Source organism: Mus caroli, unplaced genomic scaffold, assembly GCF_978045245.1.
Source record: "Mus caroli unplaced genomic scaffold, Mus_caroli_1 scaffold_15, whole genome shotgun sequence".
Lineage (NCBI taxonomy): Eukaryota > Metazoa > Chordata > Mammalia > Rodentia > Muridae > Mus > Mus caroli.
This window is the reverse complement of record NW_028227270.1, coordinates 33,696,511-33,708,547: the sequence shown is the minus strand read 5'-3', so window position 1 is coordinate 33,708,547 and position 12,037 is coordinate 33,696,511. Positions and strand designations below refer to the sequence as shown.

The 12,037-nt window shown below is 37.1% G+C and overlaps 1 pseudogene; it reads left to right on the top strand.

Annotated features, from left to right (window-relative positions):
* The first annotated feature begins 556 nt into the window (after positions 1–556).
* LOC147000879 (bifunctional phosphoribosylaminoimidazole carboxylase/phosphoribosylaminoimidazole succinocarboxamide synthetase pseudogene) overlaps positions 557–12,037 on the top strand; it is a 43,720-nt pseudogene continuing 32,239 nt past the window's right edge.

Here is a 12,037-nt window from a genome sequence, read left to right as displayed (position 1 = left end):
CATTTTTCCTGTGCAGTGCCAGCCTTGTCCTGTACATGCAATGGTGAAGGTCGTTATGAACAGATATGGCCTTATTGGGAGTCTGGTTACCAGGGTTGCCTTCTGCTCTGCAATTGACAAGGTGGAAATTGCTGCCATCCATGACCCCTTTACTGACCTCAACTACATGGTCTACATTTTCCAGTATGAATATGCCCATGGTAAGCTCAGCAGTATAATTAAGAGAATCGGAAGCCTGTTATTAAAAGGAAGCCCATCACCATCTTCCAGGAGTGATATCCTGCTAACATCAAATGTGGTGATGCTGGTGCTGAGTATTTTCTGTAGTCTATTGGTACCTTCATAATCATGGAGAAGGCTGGGGCCCACTTGAAGGTTAGGCCAAAAGTGTCATCATCTCTGCCCTTTATGAGATGTCCCAATGTTTGTGATGGGTGTGAACCGTGAGAAATATGCCAACTCACTCAAGATTGTCAGCAATGCATCCTATACCACCAGCTGCTTATGACCCCTGGACAAGGTCCTCCATGACAACTTTGGCATTGTGGAAGGGCTCATGACCACAGACCATGCCATCACCGCCACTCAGAAGACTGTGGGCGGCCCCTCTGGAAAGCTGTGTTGTAATGGCCATGCAGCTACCCAGAACATCATCACTGCATGCACTGGTGCTGCCAAGACTGTGGGAAAGATCATTCCAGAGCTGAACTGGAAGCTCACTTGCATGGCTTTCCGTGTTCCTACCCCCTATGTATCTGTTATGGTTCTAACATACTACCTGGAGAAACCTGCCAAGTATGATGACATCAAGGAGGTAGTGAAGCAGGCATCTGAGGGCCCACTAAAGGCTATCTAGGTTAAACTGAGGACCGGGTTGTCTCCTGCAACTGCAACAGTAACTCCCACTCCTCATGCTTTTATGTTGGTGCTAGAATTGCTCTCAATGACAACTTTGTAAAGCTCATGTTCTGGTATGACAATGAATACAGCTACAGCAACAGGGTGGTGGACTTCATGGCCTACATATCCTCTAAGAAGTAAGAAACTCTGGACTACCCACCCCAGCAAGGACACTGAGAGCAAGATAGAAGCCATTGGTTATAGAGGAGTCCCTTTCCTGACTCACCCCCAAACACTGAGCATCTCCCTCACAATTTCCATCCCAGAACCCTATAACAACAAGAGGGTCCTAGGGAGCCCTACTTATTCTTTTGAATACCATGAATAATGTTTGCTGCACAAAAAGAGGTTATAGAATGATGTGGTAAAATGAAATAATATGCTTTTTACACTTGAGAGGTGCTGTCAAATGCATTTGTGATTTAGGCTGACAAATTTAGTGGTTGATACTTTTAAGTTTTAAAAGTTTGTTTTTTCACAATATACTTGGCCATTATGCCAATTGATTTTTTTCCCAAATAGAGCATATAACTTCACTAGAATGTGTATATGTATTGATTTTATTCACTGTTTTCATGACATGATGATTCTCAAACACTGGAGACCTTGTAAATAATTTAAGTTACCAGTTTGCATTTGATGAACTAGTTTCATAGTTGGTTAATCTTATTGATTATGTATTGTTGGTTGGCACTTGCTTTGTTCAAAACAATCTGTCTTTGTAAAGTGAGCAAATTTTCAATAATTATTCATCTTGTTGTGACTTCCACATGTATACCTCATTACATGAAAAACCATTTGTTTATTTTAAGGTCTGTCCAGTACAAGTATTCAATATTACTTAGAAAGGTAGACTACATAATTGGAATTACTGTGATATTTAGGTAAGGAGATTTTTCAGAGGTTAAGGGAATTAGAGTATATGTAAGTTGTGCATGTTAAAGAACAGCAAAATTTATGTCTTTACTTCTAACAATTTAATGTGGAGTTTTTTTTTTTTTTCAAGAATGACTATTATTTTGATCTCAACTTGAGATAAGCTGAGGTTGACTAGAGAAGGGTGAATCTCAACTGAAGAAATGTTTATACATGATAGGACTTTTCTTGATTCAAAGCCAGTATCACTTTAATATCAACCTTCTCACCCCCAAAAAAAATTATGCAAAATGATCAGGTGAGCTTTATCCCTCAAATGAAGGAAAGGTTTAACATACACAAGACAATACACACAATAAACCATATAACTGCATTTAAAGACAATGACTTTTAACTGCAAAGACAGTAAATGACATGATCATCTCAACAAATGCAGAAAAAAATCATGGAGAAAATTTATTATCCCTTCATGATAAATGTACGAAAGTATGTTTAAATATGTTCATCTAAAGAGCGCTAACATAAACATAATAAAGATTGAATATGTGAAACCCATAGAATACATTATCCCAAATGGAGAAAAGACTGAGGCAATATCACTGAAGTCAGGAAAGAGACAGAAATTTCCACTGTACCCACTCATATTATTACTGTGATCAAAATGCTAGTTGGACTAATAATGCATGAAAAGATAATTAAGGGATAGAAAGAGAGAAAAAATAAATCATTCCTATTTTCGGATGATATGCTATTGTACATTAAAGATTCAAAAAAAAAAAGCAAAATAGAACAGAACAGAAAATATACAGAAATAATAAACTCAGCAATGTGGCAGGATACAGAATAAAAATTTACAAATTAACCTTTCTATACATCATCAACAAAAGTAGAAATAGATCATGAACATACTCCCATTCACAGTAACCTTAGGGACTGTGAAATATATAGTAATAAACCTAAACAAAATAGTATAGGACATTTGTAAGCTTGGATTTTTCAAAACCTAATTTACATAGGATTCTTGAACACTGCAACCTCCTTTCTAGCCCACCTACCAGAGGTATAGAAATAAAAAGGTTAATAGAAAAATGGGGTCATAGACTTGTTTAAAAGTAATTCCTTGGGTGATTTTACATGTTCTTGTCAGGATATCAGCAGTCCAGTTGCTGAGTAGCAAACACCAAACCCAAATTGGTAGCAGAGTCATAATCCAGCAGATCTACCAAATCAGCATAAGTTAGCCGAAGTGGCCAAAATCAGCTGAAATACCAAAAGAAATTCTTTGCTGAATTTCTTTCTATGAAGGGCAGACCAGTGAAGACCAGTGCTGGGAACTAAAAGGGGGTGTAGGGGAAAGAGGGTGTAGAGGAAAGAGGGGGAGAGGAAAGATAGCCCATATCTGACCAGAGTTCTTCCTATGCTCTGGTCAGGTGGACGTGAGAAGACTGACAGATGCTTTCTGCTCAGCCCCGGGTGGGCATCTCCACTGACCCCACTCGATGGGAGATTACAAGGGGCAGCCCCCTCACCCCCATACCAGGGGCCCTGGAGTTACAGGAGAGGGCTTAGGGAGAGAGGCTCCCACTCAGGCGAGAGTCCTTAGTCTGGGCCTTGACTGGAGCACAGGAAGGCTTTCCATCTGGAGATTAGAAAGGGCTTGTTAGAAGAAAGCCTATCCCATCATTCAAGTGTAGCAGGCCTTGATGAACATAGACAGTCTATGATTTTAGAGCTTTATTGTAGAAAGGCAGGGAAAATGAGAAAAGATGGAGAGAGAGAGAGAGAGAGAGAGAGAGAGAGAGAGAGAGAGAGAGAGAGAGAGAGAGAGACTGGCTATGGCCAAGAGGAGAAAGAGAAGGGAAAAAGGAGAGAGAGAAGAAAGGCTAGAGTAAGAAAGAGAGAGTAAGAGGGAGTAAGAGTGTGAGAGGAGAGGATGAGAAGAGAGGAGAGGAAAGAGTAAGAGAACGAGTTGGGGCCAAACAGCCCCTCTTATGGTGGACTGTTATCTTTACTGTTGCTAGGTAACTGGGAGGAGTCTAGCCTGAAGGTCAGAAGCTTGGGACATCGTCTATGTGACTACTAGCCACATATCTCCTATGGGGGCTGTGGGAGCGATAACATCAACAAGAGCCTTGAGTCCAGGAGACATGAGGGAACACCTACTATGCCATGTAGGTGAATTATCACCACTCCGGGGTTCAGACCTCAGCTCGACTAGAGACCAGATTGTCTGTGTATAGCCTAATGCCCCACAGACCAGTGAAGCGTTCTCAGTGTCACAATGTGACACTGTCTGTGGGATTGTATTTATATTATTTTTCACATGCTTTCTCAACTATCTGTTTTCAGCAAAATATCACATGCCCTCTCAAAAGAAAACTTCCAGAAAAACATTGTGTGACACAAATGAGATTTTTTGACATATACAGAGGCAGATGCTTCCAGACAACCTTTGACCTGATCACAGGGTCCCCAATGGAGAAGATAGAGAAAGGACTAAAGGAGCTAAAGGGATTTACAATCCCATAGGATGAGCAATAATATTAACTAACTAGAGTTCCCAGAGTCTAAACCATCAACCAAGGAGTGTACAACCATCAAGGGTCCCATGGCTCCAACTGTGTATGTAGCAGAGGACGTCCTTGTTGGCATCAATGGGAGAAGAGGTTCTTGGTTCCATGAAGGCTAGATGCCCCAGTGTAGGGGAATGTGATGGCAAGGAGGCAGGAGTGAATAGGGAGTGGGAGCACACCCTCATTGCTACAGGAGGAGGGGGAAGGGATAGGGTGTTTCTGTGAGAGGTGGAAATTGGGAAAGGGGATAACATTTTAAATGTAAATAAATAAAATATTCAATAATAAAAAGATAGTTTACAACAAACAAACAAACAAACAAACAACAAAGAAACTTCCACTTCAGACCTCTATAACAAAAACTTTAAACTCTAAAGAAAATATAGAAAGACACTAGAGAAGGAAAGACATCCAATGATTTAGCATTTATAGGCTTAAAATAGTGAAAAAAATCATTTTTCCAACTTCATCACTTAATATTTGACAAAGGGAAAAATCATAGTCTAGAGGGAAAAACATCTTCAGCAAATGGGTGCTGGGCAAACTGGATATCTGGATGCATAGCATGAAATTATAGCACTATCTATCACCTTGCCAAAAAAAAAAAAAAAAAAAAACCTAACTAAAATTGTATCAACCACCTAAATGTAAAACCTTAGGCACTGACTGTATTACAAAAAACCTTGTAGTATAACTCAGGTATAGATGAAGAGATGGGGTTTCTGATTAGACTCTACTTTCCTAAGTATTTAGGCCAAAATTGACATATGGGACTTCATACAACCTTAAATCTCCTATTCAATTTAAAAGAAAACAAAAAATAAACACACAAAACAAAACAAAACCAAAAAAAAAAAACAAGTAACAACAAGAAATAAACTAGGTAAAGAGGAAAACAAGAAAATGGGAAAGAATAACTTCTATTTTCATCTAATAGCATATTCATGATCTACATATATAAATAACTAAAACAGGAATGATTCAAAGTAAACAAATAAAAAGGTGGAAATTACCTATTTTAAATTACCTATTTAAAAATGACCTTGGGAAATAAATATAGAACTCTCAAAGCAAGAAAAAGGAGCTAAGATTTTTCTAAAAAAAAAAAAAAAAAAAAAAAAAAAAAAGGAATGGGATGAGAAACTGAGGGCAGAACAGGAGGGGAGTAACTGGACATGAAAAAAAGAATAAAGATTATTTTAAAAAGAATAAGTAAACAAAATTTTAGTACTAACTACCAATTCTAAATCAAGCAACTTTGATATTACATCTAATCCCGGAAATATCTGCAAAATTCTCATCAACAACTACAACAATGAAAACCAAAGACAACAAGCATTGCAGGGACTCTGGGAAAAAGAGGACTCTCAATCACTCTTGGTGCAGATGCAAACTATTATTACCCTGGAAATCAGCTTGAAGAGTTATCAAAAATCTCAAAATAAATCTACCATATGATCCTGCTATACCACTCTTTCCCTTATTTCCAAATGACTTGACATCCTAGTCCAAGGATGCTTCCTTATCCATGTTCATTTCATTGTGCTCTACTCACAAGAGCTAGGAAGTGACATGCCCTTCAATTGATAAGTGGATAATGCAAATGTATATATGCACTATGAAATATTACTCAGCTGTATAGGAAAGTGAAATCTTTGCAAGCAAATGAATATAACTAGAAAACATATTATGTGAGTTAACTCAGGCCAAGGAGATAAACATTACATCTTCCCTCTCATCGGAAGCACCTAGTTCCTAAGGTTATATGTGAGTATATATGCTGAGTAACTATATAAACCTAGAAAGTAAAGAGTGAATTGTTGGGGTAAGAGTTTTGAGAGGTAATAGAGAAGAGAATAACAGTTTACAAATGATCTGACCAGGTAAATTGGGAATACGGTGGGTTCTTATTTGGAAGGTGAGAAAGATAAATAAAGGAGCAAAAGGATAGTATATTGTTAAGGATATCTACAAAGACATAAGGAAGAATATTAACTATGTTTTTTTAAATACCTATGATAGATATAATTCCATTTATATCTTTGTATACATACTTCAAATAAAAGTTTCTCATCTGAGCTTAAAATGCTACCTCCAAGAGCCAAGTACCACTTAACAAAACCCCTGAGTAAGTCATAATACACCCTATTTTGAGTTATTAGAAAAGGTATTTTAAAAACTTCCTAACAGGCTTTGAAACTGCCAGTGACTTTTCTCCCAAAGGTGGAAAATTACATTCACTTTGGTGAAGAAAGTTTTGTTTTGAAAAGCAGATTCCAGAGGTTCTTGACATGTAATTGATCTCAATTCTTCCTCCTTGAAGAAAATCCTTGCATGGTACAAAAAGACACCAGGTAAACCTCACAACGAAGGAAATAACCACAAGTCCCACCTTGCTATGATATTTGGGAAGCACAACAAAGACTGAAATGCCATAATAAAACTAAGGGTGCACAAGTGGTGTGCATACCTTTCTAATAAACAACACTGCAATTAGATTTGAGACCCAATTAACAGAGGGGAATTATTCCAGAAAATGGAAATATACACAGATATCCAGGACTAATAAATCCAGGGATCTTAGAGAAGAATCTTACATCCAGCACATTACTAAAGCATCATTATCCCTGATACATTTCTTCCTTATACCCAAAGATAAAAGTAGGCCTCTTCTCTCACCAATGTAAATTCACTTTGCAATACTTGGAGACCATTACAAGAAACCACAATCAATCAAAATGTAGAGTTGTATAACCCAGTCTCAATGAATACATCTACAAAATATCACCCTTATGAAAGGCTCATGAAACATGGAGGGAAAAGATAGTAAGACTCAGGGGATTAGGGGTTTGCTGTGAGACTATTATCAAAAATATCAAAAGCCATATCAATCATGTCTTACCAATCTGAATGTCCAAATAGGTGCTAAAAAGTGAAAACAATAGACATGCCAAAGTGAAACACAATGGGACTTCAATCCTAACCAAAACTTATGTGCAATTAAGGAAAACTGAGAGTGTAAGAAGTGGTCTTTTCTAGGGAAGGGCAAACTAACTCATTACCAAATATCAAATAGTCAATCTTGAAGACATTTGCACAAGTAATGTTAGAAAGAATGGGCAAGCTGGGTAGTAGTTGTGCACGCCTTTATTCCCAGCACTTAGGAGGCAGAGGCAAGTGGATTTCTGTGTTTGAGGCCAGCCTGGTCTAAAGAGTGAGTTCCAGGCCTACACAGAGAAACCCTGTTTTTAAAAACAAAAAAACAAACAAACAAAAAAAAAAAACAAAAAAAAAAAACCAAACAACAACAACAAAAAAGACTTGACACTGGTGGACAGATTACATATATATATATCTGTGTGTGTGTGTATTCTTCCATATCTACTTTTAACTTCCACCACCAAAGAAAATAACAATAAAAAACAAGAAAGGGAAAAAAGAACACACAAAGAAAACCCATCTTGCTGTGAAAGCTATGCTATGTAATGCAATATACTCTTTGGTCTAAACAGATTTGATTTCAAATGTTCATTGTAATGAGTTATTAGTGTAGCTCCAGGCCTCTGGTATGAACCACACAATCAATACTGAATTCTTACCAGGAATCCTGTTATTTCCTGGTGCCCTGAAGGTATGTACCAGTGGTTCTGTAGTCCCAGCGTTTGATACTATCTAGCAGATTATAGATGGAGTAGATGTTGGTCATGGATCAACTCTAGGCCCTGGACCTAAGTGGTGGTGGCTGTATTTTTTCAGTCTAGAAGCTCTCATTTGCTTGTACCAGTAGCCAAATTTTGAGCTAGGTCTATTTGTGACAGCTATTACGAGGTGGCACTGGATCTCCCATGAACTGCCCTCTGGGTCATCTCTTCAAAACCCACACTACCTATCAAGCCTAGCTCCCCAGCGTTACCCTGTATAAGGCTAGGGCAGTTCTTCAGCTTTCACACTCCTATTGGTTGCGGTAGAGGATTCTCCTGTTCCCACATCACCACACAGACAGCAAGTAACAGACAGGGTCAAGACCAGCTCTCTCACTCTCACATCCTAGGAGTTTATGCCTCTAAGACCAGATCTACTGTGCTGTCCATGCAAGGTGTGGGGGAGTTTTACTGATTGCTGCAATCATCAATGGAACAGGGCCAGTTCTCCTGCCAGCCACAACTTATGAATTTTAAAGAAAACAGAAAAAAATGTTGATTTTGAGGGAAAAAGCAGAGGAAGAAATGATAATAATCTCAAGAACATTTTTGAAAATGGGTATGTTGTTCTGGTTTGCTGGAAATAAAATATTGACTGTTGTTAAGAGTAAATATTGTCTCAGAAACAGTAAAGTGAAACAATTTCTCTGCTGAGGCAATTGGTGATTGTTATCTGGATCTCAGAAATTAGCTATGATTAATAAGAGACTAGCATCATTGGAGAGGGCACATCTCTAAGTATTTCCTCAGGCCAAGATACAGTCAAAATTTTTCAGAAACTCAAATTTGCAACTCACTGTCTTATGAAAACTTGGTAATTTCTAAGAATCATCTATCTGGTTCGGAAAGCATGAAGATGTCAAGCAGAACAACTAAAACCCTAAGTAGCAGCCAGGGATGCCATTGTTGAAGATGCAGACTTTGATGCAGTAGAAGGCCCATGTCTGAAGATGAATTGGAGAGAAGATTGGGAAGCATATAGCATTGTTAGAGTTTCTGATGAGGTTCCATGAGAGGCTATTTGTTAATGCTCAAACAAGTTGCAGTAGATATTTAGAATAAAAAGATGGCAGTACAATGGACTTGACACCATGTATAACTGTGCTGTGGAACAGTGCCAGTCTGAAGATTAGAAGCAAATATCAGATATTGAACACTGAGTTATTTAGATGCTGGGAATTTGGTATGTCTCTGTTTCAGTTGTGATCTTGCCCTAGCTCTTCCTCCTGAGAGTATGAAAGTATTTGAGCTGTATTTTTATTTGTTTTCTTGTTTGTTTCTGATATCAGAGCAACTCACAATTCTGATATTCTGAATGCCTTCGAGAAATTGTGCAAATTTAGAGAGTTTTTTTTTAAGGACTCACAATTTATATTTTATAAATTATAGCCCATGAAAACTATACAGTTCAGTATATGTGACTCATGTGAATATTTCCACAATAACATTTGATACAAATGAAAAAATCTTATGACATGAGAAGCAAGCACCCTAGCCAGAATAGACATCATTTCCCCTGAAAATTTATTTAAAAAATATAAAACTTGTCTCATGTGAGGACAAAGAAAATCCAATATGGTTCACCTGAGAGCCAGATACAGTGAAATACACCTGCAATTAAAATTGCTTGAAAAACGAAGTCATGAAGATGTGAAGTTCAAAGCCCACCTGCAAAGCCACAGCATTACAGTGGGATGCCTCATCTATCCTTCTTGGTATCAAGAAGACTCTGGGGTTAGAAAGACTAAGTTCACCAGATACTATGTGATTCCAGAAACTTCTTTAAGTGCTATAGGCATCCATATGCCAAAATAGTAGTTCAAATTAATTAGTGTGCTTGCATAATACATGAATTAAATGCATATGCTTAGATTAATAAATGAAATGTCATAGAAAATATTTCATAATTTGAGACACTGGAGATTATGTGTTCATATTCCCCTTGCTATTTAGAGTGTTTTCTCTGAGTACCACAGTACCTCAGCTCTTTGACAGCCACACAGAAGAGTGATAGTACTGAGGCCTTCATTGTAGTGGGATACCTCATCCTCCCTCTTGTAAGAATCTGGGGTTAGAAGCACTAACTATACTAGTCACTATGTGGTTTCAGAAATTTCATATGTATTGTAATAATCCATCTGCAAATCGGGTCAGTTCCAGCACAGGGTTCATAAACAGTTGCAAAAATTAAACTAAACTATATGACAGCAATGATTATTAAAGCCTGGTGTAGCTAACATTGTTTAAACAAATGGCCAAATGGATGCTAAGTGGGTAGAGAGGCAAGACACATTTCTAAAGACTAGACACTATTTCCTGCACATCTTCATCTGTGAAAAAGGGCCCTAGTGAACCCTAAAGGGACAAGAATTTTGGATTCTTTGGTGTTTTAGAGAGGCTTTGAACATTTCAAAGAGACTGAAATTTCAAAGTGCATGAGTATTTTTAAAATGTGAGTTTTAAAATGCTGAAGTTTGGTATTGTAATATTAACATGAAATCTTGGTAATAAATGAGAATGGAAGGGGTGTGTGTAGTTGAACAATGTTTTATATATGTGTCAAGATGACAACAGGTCAATAGTCCTGGCTAGTGTTTTGTCAACTTGGTAAGCTTGAGTCATTTGTAAGAGAGAATTTCACCTGAGAACATGCCTCTGCCAGCAAAACTTTAAGGCATATAGGGGTGGATCTTGCTGTAGGCAGTGCCACTCCTGGTTGGGTGGTCCTGAATTCTATAAAAATATAAGCAAACAAGTATTGAAGAACAACACAGTAAACAAGGATCTTCCCTGTCATCTGAACCAGTTCTTACATTCAAATTACTGCCTGGATTTTCTGCCCTGAATTTTCTGGCCGATCAATGAGAAGCTTTAAGATATAATAAACCCTTCTCTCCACAAATTGCTGCTTCTGCTACTGCTGCTGCTTCTTCTTCTTCCTCTTCCTCTTCTTCTTTTCTTCTTCTTCTTCTTCTTCTTCTTCTTCTTCTTCTTCTTCTTCTTCTTCTTCTTCTTCTTCTTCTTCTTCTTCTTCTTCCTCTTCCTCTTCCTCTTCTTCTTTTCTTCTTCTTCTCTTCTTCTTCTTCTTCTTCTTCTTCTTCTTCTTCTTCTTCTTCTTCTTCTTCTTCTTCTTCTTCTTCTTCTTCTTCTTCTTCTTCTTCTTCTTTCTTTTTTAAGAAAGGATTTCTCTGTGTATCCATGGATGTACTAGAACATGCTTTTTAGACCAGATTGGCTTTGAACTTAGAGGGATCTGCCTGCCTCTGCCTCCTTAATGCTAAGATTTATGGTCTGTATTATCACATTAATCACGTTATTTTCTAAGCAAATCTTAATTAAGACCACATCATCTTTCACAGTAGCATACGAGTTTGTGCTTGCACATGCAGGAGCACATTCTCACACACAGTCTATACATGTACTTACATTCAAATAATTAATATATAAGACAAATTTAAAATGTGTATACAACTATGCCTGCAATTTGTCTATATGTATAATATACATATTTGCATAAGTGTAGTAAAACATAATGTATACATAATAATGTTTCTGAAATATATACAGATACAATTGAGTATGAACATATATACAAACTTGCATAGTATAATAAGTTATATTTATTTGTATTGACATATAAGTCTATAATAATTAAATTCATTAAACAGACAATATCTGCTTCCTATTTAAAAATTGTATTCTCATGTTGCTTCAGCAAAAATAACTGATTCAAGTTATTGGATTAAAAATAATGCCTGTACTAAAGTGAAATTTTCCAGGCCAATGAACAATCAACTAGTTTCATTTTCCATTCTTATCAATAGCTACATGGTCAATAAAGGTCTTACACATTATGGTACCATTATAAGAGACTATGTGTAAAATAGAAAATATAAAGCTATTTTATTTAACTGAGGATTATAATTATATTTACCTTTAGTATAATATTTTAGTTTGTCTTCATTTTCATTTTTCAAAACAATATCA